This window comes from Carcharodon carcharias, chromosome 17 (assembly GCF_017639515.1).
Source record: "Carcharodon carcharias isolate sCarCar2 chromosome 17, sCarCar2.pri, whole genome shotgun sequence".
NCBI lineage: Eukaryota > Metazoa > Chordata > Chondrichthyes > Lamniformes > Lamnidae > Carcharodon > Carcharodon carcharias.
This window is the reverse complement of record NC_054483.1, coordinates 13,764,498-13,792,091: the sequence shown is the minus strand read 5'-3', so window position 1 is coordinate 13,792,091 and position 27,594 is coordinate 13,764,498.

Here is a 27,594-nt window from a genome sequence, read left to right as displayed (position 1 = left end):
TCTTAGATCAGAATGTGTAAAGGACACCAATCAAAACTGTACCTATTGCCGACTGAACACGATCCCATTACTTTCACAGATATTTCTCAGTACAAGAGTTATGTGACCGCTGTGTGATATAATTCATTGAAATAAAATATTTAAAATACTTTATTCAGAGTTGAAATTTAGTGTCCTAATAGACTAACCAGAAGTGAAGCCAATATTTTTCAAAGTGTATTAATTATTATTATAATTATTATCATGGGAACACTTCAGGAAATGATACCCATTTGTGCTGTTTCATTCGAAACTGCTGCAAGCGGACAGTCGCTACCGCCGGTTGAAAGAAACTTCACACTGGTGAAACAAGCTGCCCGAAGAATATGACGACAAGGAAGGCGTGTACCCAGGGGCGAGGATTATATGTGGCATGAGCTTGGTTACAGTTTGGCACTTTTCATCTATTGAGTTGCTGTAGAGTTTTAATTGGTAGTTTAATAAGGAATGTGGAGATGAGGAATTCACAGATCCCGATATCATTTCTTCCTCAAAGTGACCGGAATTCTTATCCCTCGGTTTGTTGCATTTGGGTCTTTGCTTTCTGACAGTTTCATTCATTTCCTGGCTCAGTGAACAGTAATTCTGTACTTCTCATTTCAGGCAGACCTGGGGAGAATCAGACTAATCCATCAGGTAACCGCCCCTTATTTTCATATTACCTATAATCTCTCTGCTCTAGTCCATCCCATTAAATATGAAGGCTGGGTCACAATCTCATGCCTTTTTGATCACGCGTTTACCAGCTGTCAGGCCATCAGTCAGACGGGAGGTTTCACTCGGACTGCTCCCAAAGATCTTTCATTCCAGCTGACAGGCTGCTGTTGTCGCCATATAGAGAGATAAATAATGAGGGTGACTGAAGAGCAGAGTGTGAAGGATCGACTGCACTCACACTGCTGCGGTTCCAAAGGAGCTCTCACTTACCATCTCACCAATGAGCATTGATATTGAGGTCCCATGATCATTCAGCCGCATTTTTATTGGCTGTGACGGATTGAGGTGTAATTTCTCCTGACCTTTCCTGGGACGGGATCTCACTGTGTTGGTACAATCAGCACTGAGCACGACAGGCAACCGATCATTTCTTACCCCGTCATCTCCTGCCCTCTGGAATTTTAAATATATTCTGAACCTTTCATCACCTCCACCCCATGGGAGCGGCTGTGTTGGTGGAAACTTCTGTCTGACTCCTGTGTTCCTGCTCGCTTACATCCGTTCATTAATGTGTCCCTCTCCCTTTTATCATGTTTAATTATGACTGCGGGTTTGATCGGCCGACTGGACACAGTCCAATTTTCCTACTGATTCCTCGCATTGCTCTGGGAGAGGGCGGGTTTAATCCACTGTAACTCTTGTCATTTCTGATATACAGAGACAGTAATGCTGAGATTGCTGAATGGGAGCAGTCCATGCGCTGGGAGAGTGGAGATTTTCTACAGGGGACAATGGGGGACAGTGGATGATGAACTCTGGGGCCTGCGGGAAGCCGCTGTTGTGTGCCGGGAGCTGGACTGCGGGACCGCGATCTCTGCATGGGGCAGGTCTCTGTTTGGGGAAGGATCCGGGCCTGTTGTGACAGGGATTACTAAATGCACCGGGGACGAGACCGCCCTGTGGGAGTGTCCTTCAGTTCAATGGGATCACATTTCCCAACATCCACATTCCAGGGATGCCGGTGTCATCTGCTCAGGTAAAAATCATCCTGCTCTCTCTCAATTTCCGCCGGGTCTCAGTTTCTGCGGAAAAGCGGAAGTAAAATAACTCGGGACCGTCTGAATCCGTAAAGTGAGGTGATAATAATTCCAAAACTCTCCCGTGATTATTGAAATTATATTCATATTTGGATCACGATTTGTTTTATTTTATGTCACTGGTATTATAGTTAATAAACACTTCCGCCACGCGCAGCACCTTCCAAATACCCTTTACGTTTACAATATAGGCAGAACAGGTTTCCAATGAGATTTAACCTAAAGCCGCAGTGAATGAGCGGAACCGTTGGAAAAATCACAATCTCAATCCAAATGTCCATTTGCAGAGTCAGCAGCCGCTACCGGGCATGCGTCACCCTGGCGGCTCTGCGCCTGCGCTAAGCGCTTGCCCTGAGATGTGATCTTATTTACAGATTGTGAAGTTGAGACTGGGGAGGGAGTTTTCACAGGTCCAGGAGAGATTGAGTCATGGATCCACGGTTACTATGCGCGGTAAGGAAGTTAACTGCATAGTAAGCTCCAACCGCACTCCGAACATCCCACTCTTCTTGACAGAATCTCAGGCCATAACATTAAGCAGTTTTAAGAAATACACACAATCTGATGGAACTCCAAATATCGTGAGCCATAGTGCTCTTCTGATCAACATCACAACAGCTTAATTAGTTTTAATTAATTGATTAATTAATATCACGCAATTTTTCCTCTGTGAGATATTCCTATAAGTAAAATAGATATCTGTGAAAAATGGCCGTTTTGAATCTTCTGAATGGACGTTAATTTCCTCAATGCTCTATATTAGTGCAATTCTTACCCTAAGGAAGAGCACAGATGTTAAGAGCTGGAATAATGCTGAGTTTCTGTTCTTCCTGGATCTCACAGCTTCCATCCAAATGTCATCGCTCTTTAACCATATTCCCATTGAATTTGCAGCAATTGATGACTTCGTGTTTCAGGTCCATTTTACGGTCTCTCACGTTTTGTTCTTTGGGGCTCTGTCTTTGTGTTTAAGCTAAACGCCCAAGCTCCTCGTAATAAATTCATCATTTGTAGCTTTTTGCTTGAAGCTCCTGACATTTATTCTTCTCAGTATCGATTGTGTTGTGGCACCTGGACCTAATTTTCAAAAGGAACCAAAAATAGATGGAAATATCTGAGCCAAAACGTTCATTAGATCCCTGGCCAGATAGAAAATGATCACATCAGTACATTCCCTCATATGTGGACACAATACACTCCCAGTTATTAAGGGGTGTCACCTGACTGGGACATCATATTATTGATAAGATGCTGCAAACTCTCACAAACTTTTAAGATAAAGCGACTTAAAATGCTCATTGTATATTGAAATGTAATTCACAGGAAGTGCCAAGCCCAGACTGGTGGATGGAAACAGTCCCTGTGCAGGAAGATTGGAGATTTACTCGAGTGGAACTTGGGGCACAGTTTGCGGTCATGAGTCCTCCTGGTCGTTATCGAATGCGGAAGCTGTTTGTAAGGAGTTGGACTGCGGCTCTGCAGTAGCAGCAACGCTTAACTCTCAATTTGGAGAAGGATCAGGCCCTGTTATCGGACCACCTGATTGTGGACACCAGAGGGACGTTGGAGTAATCTGTTCAGGTACAAACTCAGATAGTTATAGTAACAAACGAGTTGAATCTACACATATGTTGCCACCGAATCCAGGCAGATGACGGCAGATTAGAATGATCTTAATAAAAGGGAAGCATTATTCAAGGGGAATTGACAAATGCAGTGAACGGCCCTGATGTCCATATACATGAACTTGTGGACAAAAGTCACTGGTAGTTTGTAGGTATGAAGACCTTGCTGACACTCTCTCCCTGCCTCATGTATCCGAAGGACAGCAGCCAGTTGTACTGCCATTAATATCACACCCCTTTCAACCAGCTGATTCAACACAATCTCAGGATTGAACATCTGAACACTCATCAGAGGTGGAAAGATGCAGAGTCGATAGTTGTGAATTAACTTGCATTGGAAACTCTGCACAAATGTACGATTCAGGTTGCTAGGCTAGAGTGGGGGGGCAGTGGGAGTAATATTGATATTTTATGCATTTGTGTTCAATGGGTGACAGCGAATATTCACTATGTGCGATGAAATGGCTTCAAAGCCTGATCGCATGATTGAGGCTGTATCTTGGTGAAAAAAGGAAGAGCGAAAGCATGGGTTTCTGGGAGGGTTTTTTTTTTCTATTGAATTACCTGGCTGCGGGAGCCGACTTCTGAGAAATGAACGTCTGTTGGTTTGCTACGGAAACGGGAGTTAATTGGGAGATTAATTTTCATCCTGCGGTCACAACGACACAGAGGCACTTGGTGAAACGGTGTGTGGGAGCCAGCTGAAAAGACGGAAAAGCTATCCAATGTCTGGCAACCTTCCAGGCACGCCAAAGAGCTGCTTTTTGCCAGTGAGTTGAACATCCCAGTACCTGGGTTTAGTTGAGTGTTCAGGCGATGTACTACAGCGTCAGAATTGTCATGACCTCAGTGAAAGAGGTTCCGCAGAGGTCTACATTTTTGGTAATTATCGCAGCTGTAGGCCTCGGTTGATGTCGCTACTTGAGGATCAGATCCTGTTTATGGAGGAGTGGTTGAACTCTACTCGAGGACGATGCATTTCCAAATATGTTCTAAGAGTGCTACCTGCGAAATCTGTGAGATTTTGTCAGCTAATTAAAGTGCAATATATAGTTTCTACCGAATGCAATGTGACCGTCAGTTCATGTTTGCTTTATATTGATTTTGGTTTGAATGTTACAGGCAAAACTTTAAACAGCGACACATTGAACATCAATTCCTTCGATTCTGGTCATGTGGGAAGTTTGTTTCTTTGACATTATTGGTGCTTGTAACGATTGTAACGAAGTGTGGAAAAGCCCGAGATCTGTAACAATTAGCATGTGTAACGGGTTCGCTGGAATTTCCCGGAATGTAAACAAATGGGATTTAACGTTGACTTTGGCTGTATTTACTGTAAAATCAACATGAGTACTTTTTATTCTCGGAACATTATAGAGGGAAAGCATTTGTTTCTTAGTGCCTTGAAGCAGATAAAATAGTTGATTGGAAGAGTTTGGTGTCAGCTTCAAATCAGGAGCTAAGAAAGCAGCGATCATTGAGGGGTTAATTGCTCACCTGAACCTTAAGGGGGGAAAGAAATTTCCTGTTAGTGATGCAGAACACCTTGCCCAAATTGAGTGAAAAAAAGATCAAAATAAAATAAGACGCTGCCGAATAGAAGGGATTGGATTCAAAACCGAAAGCAAAATGAAAGAAAAGTTAAATTCGAGGAAAGGAGTAAGGGAAGGAACAGAGTATTGGAAAGCGAAAGACTCAAATAAGTGCCCGTGTATTGGAGGAGAAAGGCGAGGATGACCTAGAGAGAAGGATCTCTACTTTTGATTTGGTAATGAGTATTTTCTTTGTACATGGATTTATTGAGGAGGCAGTAGGAAAGTTGCTGCAAAACTGAAGTGGCCTAAAGAAGATCAGACTGTGTTCATACAGACTGCTTTTGGAGGGAAAATGTTGGGTGTATATTCATCTTGCTTTTAGAAGAGTACTCAGGTGACTATGACACAGCTGTTCTCAATGACTATGAGTTGGCTGCAGACGGCGACAGGCAAAAAATTAGAAACTTGAAATGAAAACAGGATCAAATCTTTGCCTCATTTGCAAAAGGGGTGGAAATCATTTTCGATGTGATAGATCAATGAATGTTTAACAAGGCTTTGAGAACCTTAGCGAAGTGATTCTCCTGGAAGAAATCAAAATTACTATGCCTTTGGGGATAATGATCCACCGGGAAGTTCAAACATTTCTTAAAATACAGGATGCTGCAGTACTGGCAGAGGATTACAAATGGATTCACAGTCAAATTGGTATCAAGTCACACTTTGCAAACTCCAGAGAAAGTGGAGAGATAAGAAGGTTGATGCTGAATAAAAATCTGGATTCATTGAGAAAAGTGGCAAAGGTGAAGGCCCAGATTGTGTTGTTGTGAGAAAAAGGAAGTCTGGAGGATAAATTTGTTTCAAGGAGACTGATCTTTTATTTCTGTCACAAAGAGGTAAATGTTAAGGCTGAATGTTGAAAATGGGACAACAAGACGGCAGCATTTGTACAATCACGTGTTGTCTCTCCGGAAAAAATCTGTCCAAGCGGCTAAAGATCACGAGAAGTAAGTCATTTCTTCTGTGTTTACTGATAGTGTGAACCAAATTGCAGAAACCTACAGGAGTTTTAAGTTTAAGGAGAACATATTCCTACTTCTATCAGGTGAGGCAGGCAAGGCATTTTTATTCCTAGAGATACTGGGGCGACACAGTCACTGATGTTGGCAAGGGGAATGAATTTCCCTTCTTGTTGAATGCGCTGGAGTGAATCCAGGATATTGATGGAAATTATTCACCCGTTTTCTTGTATTGGGTTGATTTAGTCATCTGTTCTCTAAGCGTTCGTATCGTTCCTCGCTTGCCTCATGGATGTGTGGACATTTTCCTGGAAAATAATTTGCTGGACATACACTTTGGCATCTGCAGTGGTTCCCAGAAAGCCTGCTAAGGCTCCTTAAACTGGGATTTTGCAGGAAGAATTTCTCAGTCTATCCGTGTATTGTGTTCTGAACAGTTCCTTGACTCACATGACTAGACAAGATGAGTAGGATTTACTTGTTGTGGAAGACATTTCGGATGTTTGCTGGCTGAACGTGTTTCAGAGATTTGAATTGGAATAAAGGTGCATGGGAATATGTAGCAGATTGATGAGTTGCTGGAGATAGACCTGGATGCAAGGGACTTGTCTCAGATGAAGATCTCTGAGACAGAAGCTTTTAAGGCCCTGAATGTTACTATCTGAAGATTAACATTTTTATGAGCAAGTGAAGGGGTCAGATGATGAGGATTGGGTTGCAGCCCATCAATTTAATGTACCCCTTTGTTAACGCAGTGAAAGTTTAAGAATTGCCCATGAGATTCCAGTTGCAGGTCATTTGGGTTCACGGAAGACTTGGGCGAGAAAAAATGACGACTTTTTATTGACTAAGGCTGGATCCAGATGCATTTAACTTTTACAAGGAATGTCACACGTGTTGATTGAGGGGACACAGATTTTGATAAAAGCTGCCCTCATTGATAAGAATGCTGGCACTTTATAAACAATTTTGAAGGATTCTTGTGGATTGTGTTTGAATACTGCTCAAGAGTACATTGGGCCATCGCTACTTCCTGGCCACCATGAATTTGTCCATGATTTGCAGAGATAGTTCCAGTATAAACGATCACAGCAACAGCTAGAATCCTCCTGCGTAGCTTTTGTGCCACAACTCTGGGAAGGGCTCAAGTTGCCTGCTTATCACCCACAGCCTCAAAGGGCCTGGGAGAAATATCACCAAATTTTAATGAATATGATTAAGGGCTGTTGAGTTGAGTATTCCTACGGTTGGCATAAATGGAGATCGTTCTTGACATTTGCAACTAGTGACACGCCAAATGAGAAGTGACATTTTTGGCACAGGAACTGGAAAGTACCTTTGTAGATTTTGTGCCATAGTTCCAAGAAAGGCTCTCAAAAGCTTCTGCAGTGGAGCGAACGTCTCAGCATCTCTCAGCAGGTAATGAAAAACAAATGGATAGACTGCTGAGGGCCCTGACTTTAATTCAGCGTCAGAGTGCAGATTTTGTTGCTTGTCTGGCTTCTTATTGCCATTGCGACCTGTCTTATGCACCCACAATGCCAAAGGGAAACTCAGTCAGAAGATCAATGTGGTCAGCACCCGAGAGAGCCGAACAAGTCAAAGAGTGTGCCATGTGACCATGGTAAAGGGATGCTCTGACAGTGAATCTGGGTGATGCAGAAGGTCGATGGTGATAATATTACCTTTGGTGAATTGTTGATGACTTTGAGACTGCAAATTATCAGACTGAACCTCCTTCGATGGAACTGGAGACAGCAGGTGATTAGAGGGCCTGGATAAGGAGCTACTCCTGAGAAGCAAAAGAAAGATATAGCCCGTTATGGAAATAGGAGTCTGCATGTGCAGAGAATGGATAGATAATTTTAGAAACCAAGGGATGTTAATGTCCAGTAATTGGTCAATAGTATAATGTCAACGAACCATTTTCATCGAAAATAGCCAGAAACTCCAAGAAATGCATTACGGTTCAAAATTAGCAAGTGTTTAAGGAGCAGATAGTGTTAATGCAATGTAATGAAAAGGGTGTTATGGGTAATGAAAGTGTACATGGTGAATTTCCAAGGTTGTGTCAACCAGAGTGATCTGGTCCAGACAGGATAAAATCGGAGATTGCGCGTTGTAATATTAAATTAGGAATGGACATGTAAAACATCAAATGCGACTTCAAACAGAAAATATTTGTGTTACAGACTAGATATAGTCTCCAGAGAGGAAACGGGAGGTCAAACAAAACCAGAGTTTCGCGGATAACTAAAGATAAGTAGGAAGTAAAATGAAGCAGGAAAAAGAAATCTTTTTAAAATATCTCGATAGTAATTCAGTGGCAAAACAAACTGAATACAAATAGTACAGGAAGGATTGAAGAAGGAAACAGGAGAGTTTGGTACGAAAAATGAGATACAACATAAAAGGGAACCCAATTATCTTTTATAAATGGGTATATATTAAAAGGGTACTCAAAGCAAGGAGGAGCTGAAGAGTAAACTCGGACAGAACCAGTCAACCAGTCTAATATCACTGATGGGATAAAATTAAGATAGGGAAATCCGGCTCAAAAGTCATTTTCATTTGATTTTTAAAAAGCTGCCAAAAATTAAAGCCTGCAAGGAGCAGTTAAAGATAAATTGTGCTTGATCAAACTAATGGAGTCTCTGTTGAAGTAGCAGAGTGCTGATAAGAGTTTTGTCTTTGATACTGTGTCTCTGGATTTTCAAAAAACATTTTATAAAGTACTTAACCTTGTTGGTAATATTAAAGCCCACAGGATTAAAGCCCACAGTGTGTTGTACGAAGTTAGTTCAGGGAAGAGAAAGGACTATGTTCTTTTCAAACTCATGGCAAATCTGATGTGATGTTCTCCTGTGGTCGAAATTATGACCACTTTATTTTTGATAATAATGTGAACACAGTGAGGCAAGTTATGTTCTTCATGGAACTGTACGCGAATTCAACTTTTCCGCATATGAAGTAACGATTTGGAAGAAGAATAGAGAGTGGCATGTGTGGCCAAGTTTGCAGATAATACTAATATAGGAGATGCAGTAATTTGTGAAAGTTATCAGAGTGCTCTGAGAAAGCAATTTTGTGGGAAGCCTAAGGACGGTTCAGTTCAATTGAGGCAAGTGTGAAGTCATCCGTTGTCGATGCAAAAAAGGATCAATTGAAATATTTTCCTAATAATGAGTAACCAGAATTGTGGAGGCAGAAATGGCTTTGGGTGACATAGGCTACAAGAGTTCAATTATTACGCTTCAGTAATTTGGTTTGTAAACCCTGAGCTAAGGGAAATCACGGTTATGCTATTGAGATGTTTAAAAGATAAAATGGTTCCACGAATAGATACATAAAATGATGAGCTCTGGTGCAAGGATCCGGATCAATCTCCAACTGGAGAGAAGCCATTCAGAAGTGAAATCAGGAAGCACCTTTCCATACGAAGGGAGGAGTGAACATTAGGAAATCCCTGTTCGAAAGGCATTGACAAATGTGATTTCACTGATTTCAATGCAGTAGGTGCAATAGCAGTGTAATAGTAAGGCTAGCATTAATAATGTTAGGAGCAGTAATTGTGATTGTGCTAATAATAGTAGTGGTCGAAGTAGCAATACTCATCCTGGTAGTAGTAATTGCTAAAGTTTCTTTTGAGTTTTAAAGAAATTAGTTGTGAATCTGTCTCATATAATTTGCAACGTAACTATGAAAATTATGATGTTATTGGTGTTTGCTAATATAATCATTGTTATGTTATTACTACTTAGCTCACAAGGATCTCCGACTGGTATCTGGGGACAACCGATGCTCCGGCCGGCTGGAAGTACAAAAGGGAGCGCAGTGGGGGACGCTGTGTGATCTTTACTTTAGCTCAGAAGACGCCAGTGTGGTCTGTGAGCATCTTCACTGTGGGGCAGTAAAGGCAATGCCAGGAGGAGCTCACTTTGGAAAGGGAACCGGTCCTGTGTGGATAGAAAGATACAGATGTCAGGGAAATGAGTCCAGCTTCTGGGATTGTTCGGTTTCATTATGGCACCAGTTTAGCTGTTCACATGAAAATGACGCCAGTGTTACCTGTTCAGGTGAGTTCTCTAAGCCTATGGACCTGAAATATACTAGCTGTTAAAGTTACCGTTGAAATGAATCTGCACAGGGCTGTGTTTTCAGTGCATTTTATTAATAATACAACAAAGGCTTTCAATCTTTCATAAAAGAATATCTCATCTTATGGTGATTATCTCTATCTGACTGAATCCAGAGCATTATTCAGAATTCAGCACCAAGAGCTGTTCAGAGAAACGTTCAAACTGCAAGACAGGGACTGTGGCATACAATGGGAATGTTGCACCTGGATTTCGTGTTATTTCTTCAGTCATGAGATGTCGATAGCACTGGCAGGAACACCTTCTCTCCCTATCCCTAACTTCCCCACAAAAGGTGATGGGCAGCGTCTGCTTGAACAGCTGCAGTCTGTGTGCAGGTGATCCATCCACAGTGCTGTTCAGAAGCTACTTCTCCTATTTTGCCCCATCGACGATGAAAGAACAAAGACAGGTTTCCAAGTCGGGATGATTTGAAAATTCTGGAAATTGACAGTGGTGATGGTGTTTGCATTTTCCTCCTGCCTTTGTCCTTCTATAAGTTCCTGTCGAAGAATTCTTAGCAAGATGCTTCAGCACAACTTGTAGATTGTGCGCACTACAATACCAGTGATAGAGTGATTGTGTTTTTAAGTAGCGCTTCCAATGGACTGCTCGATCCTGAATCGTATCGAATTTCTCGAGGGCTCTTGGAGCTGCATCCATTCAGACATAGGGTCGTCTATCACACCGTGATTTGTATCAGATGGACCACAGTATCGACCCAGGTACCTCCAATTTAATATGGATTTGAGGGAGAATTTCTCCCCTCTTGGGCCCTTAGTCTTTCGAATTATCTTCCACAGAGAGCAGTGGAGACACGATCAGTCAATAATCAAAACTGAATCAGATAGATTATTGATAGACATGGGAGCCATGCGTTTTGGGGGGTGGGCAGCAGGAAAGTCCACATTCAGATCAGCCATGATCTTATTGAATGGCAGAGCAGGCTCCATGGTCTGAATGGCCTCCTGCTGCTCTTAAATCTTCTATTCTTTTTTTGTACCTTGTAGATGCTGGAAAGGTTGTGAGGAATCAAGAGGTGAGTGACGCATTGCAGAATACCCAACTTGAGAATTGCTCCTGTCGTCAGGTCTTTATGTATCTGTCTAGTTAAGTTTCTGAACAGTGACATTGATGTATCGTGGTTGAGGTTAGACACCCTCTTCCTGATGATGGCCATTGCCTAGATGTTGTATGTGACACCAATGTTACTTCCTAATCATCGGCCTCAACCTGGTTTGATTCAGCTCTTGCTGTATGAAGACACCGACTACTTCATTATCTGAAGGCTAAAGAATGGAATTGAATACTGTGCAATTATCAACGAGCATCCCTTAACGGAGAGAAGGCCACTGTAGTGGTAGCTGAAGATGGTTGGAAAGAGTACAAGGCCCTAAGGAATTCCTAGAGCGATATGCTTGAACTGAGATGATTGGCTTGCAACAATCCCAACCATCGTCCTTGATCTGGGCATCACTTCAATTACGTTTTACTCGGTAAAATGCATTTGGTGCCAAGGCTCACACCACACGCTTGGAAATCAGTCTGTTTGTCTATGTTTGGACCAACGTCATGATGCAGTACGAGGCAGACCGCCCCTGGCTGAACATAAACTAAATATCAGTGAGCAGATTTTTAGTAAGTGCGATTTAACAGCACTAACGAGATCATCCTCCCTCACTTGCTGATGACTATCAGTAGACTGATGGGACAATATGTGTTGAAGAAGGCGGCTGACTACCATCTTCCGAAAGAGCATTCAGGATGGGCAGCGAGGAAGTTATCCAATGAACAAATGACAAAGAAAAAGCTGACCCCTTATCTCCGTGCTGTTTATAGTACAAATTGGTTCTCCGATTCCACAGAAGGACAAATGGGAGTATTGGGGACAGGAATACACCGATCAACAACTAAGCCTGGAGCTTCGTGAAAGCAGTGAGCCCATATCGAAGTCACTTCATTGGCTCTAAAGTGTGTTGGGAAGTGAGGAACGCTCAAACAACGAACACTGTCTGCGTCTCCCTATGTTAGATAAGGTAAACTGTGAACAGTCAGAAGCCAGGACAAAACGTCTACTCTAGTCGCCTATAAGCGTACAGTAACAGCCGGCCTTGGCCCTCCGCGTCCAGATTCTTACATGTTGTTTCCCCAGATTAGACAGCGGAAACCTCTAGGAATCTCTCTAAATTCTGTTCACGAAGGAAAGACAATGGTGGAGAGAATCTGCCGACATTAGGTGTGGGTAATTTTCCCAGAAACTTTCATCATTAATGTCAATAATGAGTGAGCAAGGTAAAATCAGTAAATGGGATATTGTAGTTACAGTTTAACCATTGTTCCCAATGTGTTTCATTATGTAGATGAAAATTGGTCGCTCAGACTGAGTAACGCGGGAAGCCGATGTGATGGGCGAATGGAGATTTACTACAATGGCAGCTGGGGCAGAGTGCAGGACAACATTTGGGACCTGAATGATGCTAACGTGGTCTGTAGACAGCTGGGCTGCGGCGGCGGGCTAGCCGCTTTCAACTCATCAAATTCCGGGGAGAGTGCAGGCCCTGTGTGGTTAACTGATATCCAGTGTAATGGAAACGAATGGCATCTCCGCAACTGCAGCTCATTCCTGTTGAATTCGTCTCTCACGGACAGTAGTGGCGTCAGGGTTCTGTGTTCAGGTGAATAACTTTTTTTATTCTATCGCAGGATATGCGCGTTGCTCGCTCGGCCAGCATTTTCATTGCCCATCCCTAATTGCCCTTGAGAAGTTGAGAGTGAGCTGGCTTCTTTAAACGCCATAGCCCATGTGGTGCAGGTACACCCACTGTGTGTTAGGGACGTAGTTCCAGGACTGCACCCAGCGACTGGTGAGGGAACTGCGATGTACTTCCAAGCCAGAATGGTGAGTGGCTTGGAGGGGAACTTACAGTTTTTGATGTTCCCGTGTATCTGCTACTCTTGTTCTTCTAGGCGGTAGAGGCCGTGGATTTGGAATGTGCTGTACAAGAAGACTGGGTGAGTTGCTGCAGTGCGTCAATGGGATATTGTATCAATGGGATATTGATGGCACACACGCTGCCACTGTGCGTCGGTGGTGGAGGGAGTTGAAGGTGGTTGATAGCGCGATAATCAAGAAGGCCGCTTTGTCCTGGATGGTGCCGAGATTCTCGTGTATTCCGTCACACTCCCGACTTGTGCCCAGTAGATGTTGGACATGCTTTGGGGCTCAGGAAGTGAGTTAGTCGCCGCATGATTCGTTGCCCCTGACACGCTCTTGTAGCCACAGTGTTTATGTATCTATTCCAGTTCAGTTTCTGGTCAATGGTAACCCCCAGGATATTGATAGTGGGGTATTCGGTACTGTCAATTAATGCGAAAGGGAGATGGCTGGATTCTCCCTTGTTCGATTTGGTCATTGCCTGTCAGTTACGTGCCGTGAAATTTATTTGCTAAAGAAGTTGACAATTTTACAGAGCCGATGAAGTGAATTTCTAATCTACTGAGATAAGTGCTAATTGAGGTTAATTGGTCTTTAGTATTTCTGAATAGTCAGGGGTGAAAGAGGTCTCCCCTTTAAGACGGAGATGAGATATTTTTCCCCTCTGACTCTCGTTAATATGTGGAATTCTGTTCCTTGGAAAGCAGTGGAGGCTGTGTCATTGATTATATTTAATGCAGAGTTAGGTTATTTATTGACAAGAGTGTCAAGGGCGATGGTCTGGCTGGGTGGTGTGGGAGGGGTAAGGTGGGGAGTGTGGGCTGGACTGGGGATAGGGTTGGCGGGGTGGAGCTGTGCCGTAGGCGGACAGGAAAGTGGAGTTGAGACAATAATCAGATCAGCCATGCTCTTGTTGATTACCGAAGCAGGTTCGAAGGGCCGAATCGCCCACTATGTTCCTCTGGCAGAAGTTATTTAACACAGGGGGTGAATGCAGAGTGAAAGGATACAGGCAGATATGAATAATAATTAGGTTTTGAATTTTTGACCCGCTTTTAACAAAGACAATGTCGCAAGGAACATAGCAGGAGTGCAATTAGAGAGAAAACTGGGACATGGAGACAGGAAACGTGTCAACAAAACGTGATTAGAGGCGGAGATTTCAACGGGCATTTCCGTTCTTCGTCCAAGGCAACAAAAGACACGACGTGGGTGATACCCGCGAATTCGGAAATGGAGAAGAGCAGAGGTCTCCGAATGATTAAGGCTGGTTCTGGTGATAGGATGGGGGTGCGGGGGTGGGCGGTGGAGCATGACCGTATTTGAGCATGAAGATATTTTAAAACAGGAGGCGTTGCGGATGGGGAAACAATGTAGATCAGCTCACACAGAACTGTTACTGAGTGGGACTTGCTGCGCTTCAGGCAATAGTGTTTGGGGTGAACTGAAGTTCATGGAGGGTGCAGGATGGCAGTCCGTCCAGGCCGGTGTCGAAATCTTCCATTCTGGGAGTATTAAAGGCGCGCGTGAGCGTTTTATCAGCAAATGGCCGGAGATACTGGTGAAGGTGAAGAATGATACACAGCTAGAAGAAGGCAGTCCCACTGACAAACACTTTTTGGGATTGGAAGCTCAGCGTGAGGGCCGAATCTCACAGTGACTCACAGATCAGTTCCATGGTGCAGGACATTGGTGTAAACAGATCTGCTGGAATCCGATTGGCGTAAATTTCATTATGCTATGTGTGAATCTCAAGATTGACCTGAACTGTTGCTAGTGTCATTGTGCGGCAGGTAAATTTAAACTGACTTTCTGAATTGAAAATGCGCAGGATACAACTATCGGCAGATGTTCTGCTGATGTACTGATGCAAGATAAAATCTAAAGGACTTATGCGCGGACAGATGTTCTATAGTTTTGTCGATGTTTCAGCAGCTTCAGAGACAACCATTGGAAATTACATCACAACAGCCGTAGGACATCTCTCTTCACCTGCGTACTGCACGTTGGAAAACATATTCTGGGACTGTGTGCGTGTACGTTGCATTCTGCAGTATGCAAACGAAGTTACCAATAGGCCGCTACATAAGAGTGTTCGTAAGATTCGAAGGCATCCGGTGATATTAACGTAACCTTGAAGACAAAAGAAACAGAGGGTGAGAGTAAATGTCAAAGAAAGGTACGGATATGGGTACCACAGATCGGCAATGAACAGATACAGATATGAAACATGAGTTTAAAACGGCTGTTTCGAAATTGCATGAGTGGAAGACTTAATATGAACAAAATCAAATGACAGCACGCAATGTGCACAGCATTCAGCACAAAAAACGGGGAACTGGAAGCCATCGGCCTTGCTGTCAGATGCAGGGATATGTAAAACATTTATGCGCTCTACCTGTTTTGTAATAGTTAATTGTAGAGAATTGTTCTGCAGCACAGACTCATTTCCCTGTCCCAGACACGTTAAAAAGGCAGAGTTTAGTTTTCCTGGAGAATACACAATGGGAAGGATTCAGTACTGAACCGAATGTGCATTAGTAGTATGATCTCCTGTATTATTGTTCGACAGAACACATGCAGATCAGACTGTCGGACGGTGAAAGCCGATGTGCTGGCCGAGTGGAGATTTATTACAATGGGATCTGGGGCACCGTTTGTGATGATTCCTGGGATCTGACCGACGCTGACGTAGTTTGCAAACAGCTGGGTTGTGGAAATGCTTTGGACGCCTCACTTGCTGCTTCTTGTGAACCAGGCTCAGGCCCAGTGTGGTTGGATGAGCTAAAGTGTTCCGGTAACGAATCACTTCTCTGGAAATGTCCCTCAGCATTATGGGGTACCCATGACTGTACCCATAAAGAAGATGTGAGGATCATGTGTTCAGGTAGGGATGCTCTCAATGCGCTGATTATCTGAGGCTTCACACGGAAGTTATCACAGTGAATTACACAGAATCCACAGCACAGAATCAGGCCTTTCAGCTCAACTGGTCTGTGTGGCATTGATGCCGTACACCAGAATCACCCTGTAATACTCCAGCTAACTCTATCGGCATGTCCATCTGTTTCATTTCCCTCGTATACTTATGCAGTTTCACATTGAAGGCAGCGGTGTTACTCACTTCAGCTGTTGTAGTTGTTCTAAGTTCCAGGTGAGACCAGTCTCTGGGATGAGAGAAAACAGATTCTGCTCAATTCCCTCTCGTATTTATTCATTACATCTTCTGATTCCAGCTTTGTACTCCGCCACATTATCAATGATTAGCGCCTCTGTATCACGAAATCTCGTTGTTCAATACATCCTTTAGGCGCAAATTATCCCAGAACTTTGCAACCTCTTTGTTCTTTTACCAAAATTCACCACCTGAGTCTTAGCTTTATGAAAATTAATTTGCCTAGTGCAAGTCCATTCTGCCAGCTTATCAATATTTTCTTGTACATTGTGGCAGCCTTCCTTAGTTCTAAATATAGCCAATACTATTCTGGCACTAATAAACTTTGAGATGATATTTTCCATTCCCTTTTCCAAATGGTACGTTGAAATGTTAAGCCGCAATGGCCTTGGTGGTATATGGAACTCGTTCCGCCATTCTGAGTGACTGCCTTTTGGAGTAAATTCCCTATTCATTCGCCCACACTGACTCTACATACTCTGAACTCAGACACGGTTCTATTATGTGTTATCTTCTGGAAGTCCTGTCGAAAATTCACGTATGTTCCATACACTACCTTACTCTTTGTATATCTTTCTGTAACTCCTTCAAGGATTTCAATAAGGTTTTATATGTGTGACCTTCCCATTTGAAATCGCTATTGATTACTCCTTATGAAGTATTTGGATCGGAGCTGATTTCCTTTACATTTCAGAAATAATTACCGACAAGCAATGAACACAGCCAGTACACCATGTGCTGAGCTGTGCAGGATGAACAGACAAGTTCTCAATGATCATATTTCTTATTTAATTGACAGGGCACATGGAACTGAGGCTGGTGAATGGAAATAATCGCTGCGAAGGGAGAGTGGAAATGTTCCTCAGTGGGACCTGGCAAACTGTGTGCTCGGAAATCCTGCATCCAAATGATGGGCAAGTGATCTGTAAACATTTACAGTGCGGCAGCCTCGAATCTATTCAGTATGACGCTGGGAAGTTCGGACAGGGATCCGGAGCTATCCGGCTCAGTACGATTGGGTGTAGTTCCCATGAGCCGAGCCTTTGGCAGTGTCAGTCAGACTCACAGGGTGTCAAAGACTGCGATCACTGGAATGATGCGGCTGTTGTTTGTTCAGGTAACACATCAAACCTCTCATTGTGCCGGTGTCATTTCATACATTGATGTCTAATGTCGTCAGCATGTTTCTCTTCTTAACAGGAGCCAACGAAATGAAGGAGCAGCCCCAAAATTCACAGGACTGCGGTCGAGGACCAGGTACTTGTTACTCTTAGTTATTCCGACTCTCTGATGTATTCCTGACTTGAGCTATGTAAATAATCAGAATGGATTCTCTTTGACAGACTCCGGACGCAGTTTGCGCCTGGTTGGGGGTAACGCCCACTGCTCCGGGAGAGTGGAGATATTGTACAATAACACCTGGGGCACGGTGTGTGATGATTCCTGGGATATGGTCGATTCCAATGTTGTCTGCAGACAGCTGGCTTGTGGCTCCGCTCTGTTGGCCCAAGGAGGAGCCTCTTTTCCCCCGGGTAACGGTGTTATCTGGCTGGATGAGGTGAAGTGCACCGGAAGCGAATCCTTTCTGTCCGACTGTCCTTGCTCATCGCCCGCTCAATCTGACTGTGATCACAAGGAAGATGTCAGTGTGATTTGTTCCGGTAAGGGTGCACAGATTGCTGGGGTTGGTGCTTGTCCTGTGAACGTGACTCATTAATTTCGTCAGTTAGAACAAGCAGTTGTTTTTCTAAAGTAACATACCAACATTTGAAGTTCATGCCTGTTTGTACAATATATTCCACAGGGCTCGATTTGTCACCGAATTCTTCTCTTTCCACCCCTACAGGTACTTATTATGAATACCTTCATGAAAATTCATGTCACCGTTTTCTTCCCTTTGTAAATTTCTGAATAATGACTGTTTTCAGATTGTTGGAAACGTTTAAAAAATACAATGTGGACTGTGTCTGTGTTAAATTTTTCTGTAATCCTATCCTTTAGGACAGGAAATTCAAAACACTTCCATACCTGTTGCCGTTTCCATAACTCTTGGAGCCCTGTTAATCTGTGAGTTGATGGCACTCATGGCGGTAAAACAGGGAAAGTTGAAAAAGAAAGGTGAGCCTCAATTTTACCGCTGAACTGACACTGGACTTCAGATATTGTTTCATATATAGGCAAGGCTACAGTTTGCTGCACCTTTCAGATAATATGACGTGGCCTTGTTAGGAAAAGCAGTCTGAACCCTTTTCTTCATTTGTTCCCTTCGAGACTGAATTAGTGAAATGTAGTAGTAAAATTATTGAAAGAGTCCACAAGCCCGAGCCAGTTCATCCGCCGATATATGACATTCCAGAAGACTTCACTTGTTATTATAGTGCAGCAGAAAGTTGAATTGAAATGTTTGTTAATTATTTGTCTGTTAATCCCTATCTACTGGCTCATCCATTTCAATGTTTCATTATCTCCGCCCGCTTGCCTAATCTGGATATCTTTGACCAGGTTCTGTACAATATATTAAGAAGTGACATTTTGCATTCTCCAGTAATTATACATACCAACGCAACTGTTCCACTTATAGCCCAACAACCACCACACCCCGGACCTATGCACTCAATAGGTCACTTCTTACACTGATGGAACATAGCAAAGAACGATGATCTCCTAAATTGCGCCTCCAAACTGATGTTTCTGCAGAGGCCAGTCAACTTTTCACCCACATTCAATTCCCCATGCGTCCCGTAACCCCGTAATCAGCTGGAATTCATTTCCCGTGAGACATTACTCCACCCTACCCGCACTCACCCCTCCCCCTCAACCATTCCACCCCCATCCTTATTTTCCGTCCTCTTCGATATTCCTGCAAAATGGGTCCAGTTCTGCTGGAGGTGAATAAGTGTCGATGTACACACACACGCACAGACACACGGACGTACAGATGCCTCCAGACAACAAAGCTTCTCCGTATTCAAGTTAACTGTCTTTATATTTTGACTCTTATTGTATTTGTGACTTGATTCTGACCGCAGACATTAACTGCTAACAGTCCGCTGAATGTAGCAGCTTGTTAACTGCCTCGTCCTCCTTCCAACAGGTGCTGTCATTCGCCACTGGGATTCAGCTGCTGGTATGCACGAAGGAATTTATCAAGATATTGAGGATATTCCATCTGGCAAGAATTTCAGTTATACAGGCGACTCAGGTTTGTTTTTATTGCTTTTTTTCACAATTTCTTTCCTGGACACATGTGACTTCAGCTTGGAGAACCATTTCTGGTGGTCAGTGGAATGGATGGACACGAATTTCGTTTATTGTGCATTACGACAGAGCATTGTCACCATGAGAATGCCTCTGCCCGTGAGATGATCATTTGGCCTGGGAAGACTCCCAGTGCTCCCTACTGCTCACAGGATAGGTTTGTCATTTAATTGTAAATAACGAGCAGAATCAATGTTTCCATTTCCTACCATTCTAGTATCTGGGTGAATGATTAATAATCACATAATCTGTGCGGCACTCCTTTCTAACACAGTATGCAAGAAAATCAATAGGCAAGGATTGGCTACTGGGTTTATTTATGGAGAATGAACCAGAGGAGATGGAGAGAAAAAGTAGGGGAATAGATAGGCAAATCTTAATTCGAATACACTTATGGATAAGGACCGAGAAGCAAAAAGACCAGGAGCACAGGTTTGAGAAGAGCTGAATTTGAAGAACTGAGAATCTAACATGGGAAAATGCACTGGACCACAACATTGGCAAACATTGATGTATATCAACAACGGAAAACTTTTCAGATGATGTTCGACAGAATCCAGGGAAAATATATTCCGCAAAATAATCAAGAACGAGTTGGACACGAATAAAAATAAAATAAAAGGGAGGAATAAAAGTAAGAAATGCAGCATGACCCATATATATGGAAAAGCGTGCAGGACCAGGAAGAATGTGGGAAAATTAGGAAAGATGACAAAGCAATTAATAAATCAACGAGATTGAATTTTCCGGGAGCGTAGCATTAAATGGTTTAATCTTCTTTAGAAACGTGCATAAAAATCAAATGCAGAACGGGAATAGGGCCAATTACTGAAGAAGAGGGTAAAATCAAAAGATCAGAAGATATTGGAACATGATTTGGCCATGTGAATCATCGAACCGGCTCCAATATTCCTTCAGATAATAGAGATAAAAACAAAAAACTGCAGATGCTGGAAATCCAAAACAAAAACAGAACTACCTGGAAAAACCCAGCAGGTCTGGCAGCATCGGCGGAGAAGGAAAGAGTTGACATTTCGAGTCCTCATGACCCTTTAACAGAACTAGGTGAATCCAAGGAGAAGGGTGAAATATAAACTGGTTTAAGGTGTGGTTGGGGGGGGGGGGGGGGCGGGGTGGGGGGGGGGGGGGAGAGAAGTGGAGGGGGGTGGTGTGGTTGTAGGGACAAACAAGCAGTGATAGGAGCAGATCATCAAAAGATGTCACAGACAAAAGAACATAGAGGTGTTGAAGTTGGTGATATTATCTAAACGAATGTGCTAATTAAGAATGGATAGTAGGGCACTCAAGGTATAGCTCTAGTGGGGGTGGGGGGGGGCATAAAAGATTTTAAAATATTTAAAAATAATGGAAATATGTGGGAAAAGAAAAATCTATATAAATTATTGGAAAAAACAAAAGGAATGGAGAAGAAACAGAATGTGGGTGGGGATGGAGAAGGGAGTTCAAGACCTAAAGTTGTTGAATTCAATATTCAGTCCAGAAGACTGTAAAGTGCCTAGTCGGAAGATGAGGTGCTGTTCCTCCAGTTTGCGTTGGGCTTCACTGGAACAATGCAGCAAGCCAAGGACAGACATGTGGGCAAGAGAGCAGGGTGGAGTGTTAAAATGGCAAGCAACAGGGAGGTTTGGGTCATTCTTGCAGACAGACCGCAGGTGTTCTGCAAAGTGGTCGCCCAGTTTACGTTTGGTCTCTCCAATGTAGAGGAGACCGCATTGGGAGCAACAAATACAGTAGACTAAGTTGGGGGAAATGCAAGTGAAATGCTGCATCACTTGAAAGGAATGTTTGGGCACTTGGACAGGGAGGAGAGAGGAAGTGAAGGGGCAGGTGTTACATCTTTTGGGTGGGCATGAAGAGGGGCCATAGGTGGGGGTTGAGGAGTAGGGGGTGATGGAGGAGTGGACCAGGGTGTCCCGGAGGGAACGATCCCTACGGAATGCCGACGGGGGCGGGGGGGGGGGGGTGTTGGTGAAGGGAAGATGCGTTTGGTGGTGGCATCATGCTGGAGTTGGTGGAAATGGCAGAGGATGATCCTTTGAATGCAGAGGCTGGTGGGGTGATAAGTGAGGACAAGGGGGACCCTATCATGTTTTTGGGAGGGAGGAGAAAGCATGAGGGTGGATGAGTGGGAGATGGGCCGGACACATTTGAGGGCCCTGTCAATGACTGTGGGTGGAAAACCTCGGTTAAGGAAGAAGGAGGACATGTCAGAGGAAGTAATCATTGACTTACCAGAGAAAGAGTTGTGGAAGGGGGCCGGAGAAGGACTGGAACAAGGAATGTTCTACATACTCCATAAAGAGACAGGCATAGCTGCGGCCCATGCGGGTACCCATAGCTACACCTTTTCTTTGGAGGAAGTGAGAGGAGTTGAAGGAGAAATTGTTCAGCATGAGAACAAGTTCAGCCAGACGGAGGAGAGTAGTGGTGGATGGGGATTGTACTACTCTCCTCCGTCTGGCTGAACGTGTTCTCACACTGAACGATTTCTCCTTCAACTCCTCTCACTTCCTCCAAATAAAAGGCGTGGCTATGGGTACCCGCATGGGCTCCAGCTATGCCTGTCTCTTTATGGGGTATGTGGAACATTCCTTGTTCCAGTCCTACTCCGGCCCCCTTCCACAACTCTTTCTCCGGTACATCGATGATTACTTCGGTGCTGCTTCATGCTCTCGTCGGGACTTGGAAAAATGTATTAATTTTGCTTCCAATCTCCACCCCTCCATCATTTTCACGTGGTCCATCTCTGACACTTCCCTTCCCTTCCTTGACCTCTCTGTCTCAATCTCTGGTGATAGACTGTCCACCAATATCAATTACAAGCCTACCGACTCCCACAGCTACCTCGACTACAGCTCCCCACACCCCGCTTCCTGTAAGGACTCCATCCCATTCTCTCAGTTCCTTCGCCTCCATCGCATCTGTTCCGATGATGCTACCTTCAAAAACAGTTCCTCTGACATTTCCTCCTTCTTCTTTAACCGAGGTTTTCCACCCACGGTCGTTGACAGGGCCCTCAACTGTATCTGGCCCATCTCCCGTGCATCTGCCCTCACACCTTCTCCTCCCTCCCAGAAACATGAGAGGGTCCCCCTTGTCTTCACTTATCACCCCACCAGCCTCCGCATTCAAAGGATCATCCTCTGCCATTTCCACCAACTCCAGTATGATGCCACCACCAAACACATCTTCCCTTCACCGCCACCCCCCCCCCCCCACCTGGTCGGCATTCCGTACGGATCGTTCCCTCTGGGATACCCTGGTCCACTCCTCCATCACCCCGTACTCCTCAACCCCCACCTATGGCACCTTTCCATGCCCACGCAAAAGATGTAATACCTGCCCCTTCACTTCCTCTCTCCTCCCCATCCAAGGTTTCAAACATTCCTTTCAAGTGAAGCAGCATTTCACTTGCATTTCCCCCAATTTAGTCTACTGCATTCGTTGCTCTCAGTGCGGTCTCCTCTGCACTGGAGGGACCCAACGTAAACTGGGTGACTGCTTTGCAGAACACCTGTGGTCTGTCCGCAAGAATGACCCAAACCTCCCTGTTGCTTGCCATTTTAACATTCCACCCTGCTCTCTTGCCCACATGTCTGTCCTTGGCTTGCTGCATTGTTCCAGTGAAGCCCAACGCAAACTGGAGGAACAGCACCTCATCTTTCGACTAGGCACTTTACAGTCTTCTGGACTGAACACTGAATTCAATAATTTTAGGTCTTGAACTCCCTTCTCCATCCCCACCCCCTTTCTGTTTCTTCTCCCTTCCTTTTGTTTTTTCCAATAATTTATATAGATTTTTCTTTTCCCACTATTCCCATTATTTTTAAATATTTTTAAATCTTTTATGCTCCCCCACCCCTACTAGAGCTATACCTTGAGTGCCCTACTATCCATTCTTAATTAACACATTCGTTTAGATTATATCACCAACTTCAACACCTCTGTGTTCTTTTGTTCTTTTGTCTGTGACACGTTTTGATGATCTGCTCCTATCACTGCTTGCTTGTCCCTACAACCACACCACCCCCCTTCACTTCTCTCCCCCCACCCAACACCCCCCAACCCCCCAACCACACCTTAAACCAACTTATATTTCACCCCTCTCCTTCGATTCGCCTAGTTCTGTTAAAGGGTCATGAGGACTCGAAAAGTCAACTCTTTTCTTCTCCGTTGATGCTACCAGACCTGCTGAGTTTTTCCAGATAATTCTGTTTTTTTTTTCCTTTAGACAATGGTTGACTTGATCACGGCTTTAACTCCTGCCTGCCAATTAAGCCTTCAATTCCTTCCAGATCAAGAACCTTTCTCATGGAAACATTCAGTGATGCAGCCTCAACTACTCTGTGTGGAAGAAAATTCCAAAGACTAGAGTCCTTTTCAGAGAAGAAATTCCTCTTCATCCCCGTCTTAAACAGGAAAGTCCTTATTTTAAACTGTGCTCCCGAATAAATAACAAGCAACAAGAGTGGAATAGCAGAAACATTAAATAATTACTTTCCTTCAGTATTTAGCCCAGTGAACAATGAGCTGCATATGACATTGGAAAGTTAGATTCGAAATTATACCTTAACATTCATTGGAGGGAAATTAATGCAATCCCTGCGCACCGAGAAAAATAGGTGAACACATAGAAACCAAAAATATAACAATAAATAGTCAGCATGTATTTCAAAAGGGAACGGCTTGCTTAACGAACCTCATCAAACATAAAATCTTTGTAGAGCGAACAGTGTAGATAAGGATAATGGTGAAGATGCAATCGAGCAAAATTTGCACAATGTCCTTGGCTAGATTTGGGATTTTGAAACAAATTTGTAAATGTGTCAAGCACATTTTACCTAAGTGAGACTGAATTGTGAGGTGGGGCGGGTCCGGGATGGGGGGAGTGGCTTTAGTCAATTCTGAGGGGGGCTGAAACAAATGACAATAAAACATGAATAAACTCGCAGACTGTGATGTGTATTTCAACATAAGCAGCTGTGAAGTTACATTTTGTAAATAAATATGAGTGTCATTCATGAAAGGGAACTAAATGGGGCAGTTATGTAAGCGGAGGTGACAATATAAATACACAATCCATGCCAACAAATCGCTGCCAGATAATAAAGTTATAAAAAGCTAAGAAAGCACTTGGGCTTATTTCTACAGCCATCTCATTAAAAGATAAAGAATTTATCATAAACATCTATGGAACCTTGGGTAAATCTCATTTGCAGTACAGTTTACTTTTCCCGGCAGCATGTTATGCAAGGACATAGAAGCATCGGTGATGGAGTTATAATAATTGACACTGAACAGGCAGGGTGTTTTTCCTAGAAAAGTGAAGATGGAGGGGTCGCCTAACAGTGCTGCAGAAAATTGTGAAAAGTTTCCATGGAGCAGACACAGAGTCACAGTTTCCTCTTGTAGGAAGTGTAAAGCCAGAGATCAACAAAGTAAGAAATTTACTAATGCTTCAAACAGGGAATTCAGCAGGAAGCTCTTTATGAGAACATAGTGAGAACGAGGAATTCTCTACCACAGGGAGTAATGGACGTATATTGTTGGTTTATCTAAGGTCAGGGTAACTGAGCCTATGATGGAGAACAGTCTCAAACATATGAGGCAGGAATGGGAATGTTCAAATGGAGCATAAGCAGCGGCATTGAGTGATTGAGCCGAATGGCCTGATTCTATGCTACATGTAAATCTGTACAATTATAGAATTCGAACATTTACTCAAACATCAACACAAGCTGCAAATCAACTGAAGTAATCTTGAATACGTTAATTGTCCCATTGCCTTTGTGTTTCCTGAACTTGGGATTTTTGCCACGAACATTTCGTGTTATTTCCTTTAAACAATTATGTAAACAGTGCTGCTCTCAGAAGCCAATAGCCGCATTGTCTCAGTCATTGGTGTTGGTGCTATTTATGATTGGATTCCTGCACCTGGGACAGGTTCCTATCAGAAACTCCTTATCTGGGAGAGTTTCTATCCAAGTATTCTAACAGTTTATAATCTGCCATGTAACTTTAATGTGCAAACTGTGCTTGGCAATATGAGGCAATAACATTTATCGCATCGATAAAGCCTTTCTCTTCTGCTCATCACGAGGGAGACTGCAACGGGTAAAATACGTCCTTCGGTGATAAATAGTCGTGAGGGAAAATGATCCTGTATTCTCCTCCTTGCCCTCTCTACTGACTCATTACCCGGCGCTATATTTTCTGCAGTCGCTGTTGACCGATTGAAAGTTTCTGGGTGTCAGACGGGATGTTGGTGGAGCAGGGAAAGAGAATCCGGATCGGAAATATGCGCTCACTGTCTCTATCCGAAGGAAATATATCACACTCTATTCGCGCTATATATGTGAGCTATTTCTAATAGTAATCAGCTGGCCCGTGGATTATTGCGTCTGTCAAGGGCAGGACTAACATTTACTGTCCACCCCGATTTATCCTGATAAGGTGGAGCTGCCCATTTTGAACCACTTCAGTCCGTGCAGTGAATGTTCTCCCACAATAGTGGCAGGAACAAATTCCAGGTCATTGTCACAGCCACGATAAAGGTTTTGTGATCTCTGCTCCGACATTCCAACCAATCTTTCCAATAACTCTCCATTTTTGTGTGGAACATTTCACCAGTCATTGTTTGGGAGACTCGGATCCTGGATCAGAAAATCCTGAAGGGATCTCCTTAAGTGTTCAGGGTGGGTACATTTTCACTTCTTGCCATCTCGCTTTTTGAACTTCATACGCTCTGCTGTCTGAAACCAATAAATTCACAGCACGGCGCCGTACAATGACTCTAGCAAGGATCTGTAGTATTGCAGAGTAGTTACAGTTTAAAAACGTATAGCAATATCTTTGATTTTAACCGAATCATACCGATTGGACTCACTAATACAAATGAGTGAAGCATTCGGTTTATTGTGTTTTCTCCCAGGGATTTCTTTGCAGGCGGTGAAATGTGAAAGGTGCGTGGAGTCTGGATGGGGGATCCAGTGAAATCCTCGTGACTTTAAAACTGAGAGTAACCTACCCCAACAAGACATGGTCCAATAATTCCCCCTCCTCTGACCTCCCCACACCAGAAAACCGCAATTGATCCATTTTCCCGCCCTACAGAAGCCGGGTAGATTGTCTGATAAGGATATCATTGCGGAGTAGTCGGTGTTAAAATTGCGTATCAGTGAGAAACCCTATTTGCTCTCAGTTCTGGTTCTGGCTGATTATAATGATGTTGAGACTGAATCCATTGACACTCTGGGCGGTCCCATGGAGCTGGTCAGTGGTCCTGATGATCTCTTCACACTGAGAGGTGCTAGCGGTGATCTCTCTACTCTTGGTGAGTTGAATTACTGACACTCACACAGTATCCAGGCCTCTGGTTTAATTCTATTCCAATCTGCGGAGAAGGTTGTTCAAACAGAAAATATAAACCCAACAACCAAAGATATCAGTTTACTTGCTGAAAATTGGCACTGCCAAGGGCCCTTAGCACTGGGGAGCGATTTTATTTCCAAGAGATTGTAGAAGGGTTTTGGAGTTGAAATAAACTCATATCCATTGCTCCCCCAGAACTGTGACCTCCTTAAGTAGCTTACACAGCCATGAGATGTTGGAAGTTTGATCAACATTTTATGATGCAAATAATATAATCTTTTGTTACAGGCGGTGTGAAATCTGCTGTTTCATTGGACCACACATTCCAAGAGAGTGAATAAAGGACATGGTGTCTAACTAGCGTTGTAATTCTTGTTTCCTGTTAGCAAGATGATGAACAGTTCAAAGGGAACACTGGGGACATATACATCAAAAAACATCCACAACCTGAAGAGTTTCGCTTTTAGCTGGCAGTTCAACATCAATGAACTCACACAGAGTCCTCAGGGGTAATGTGTCTCTCTGACATGCGCATCATAAGTTCCAGGAGCTCATGGAGGTCTTTGTAACTAAGTTCGACACCATCTGTTCAGCTACTTCCCTCCCTTCCCCTACCTGATGGAGCAAAACGTTCTCCAAATTTCCCCTTTTCTGCCGAATTCTTTTGTTTTCCTCCAATCTCCCCTCATAGACAGTCTGAGCTAATCTTGTCCATGAGAACCAACT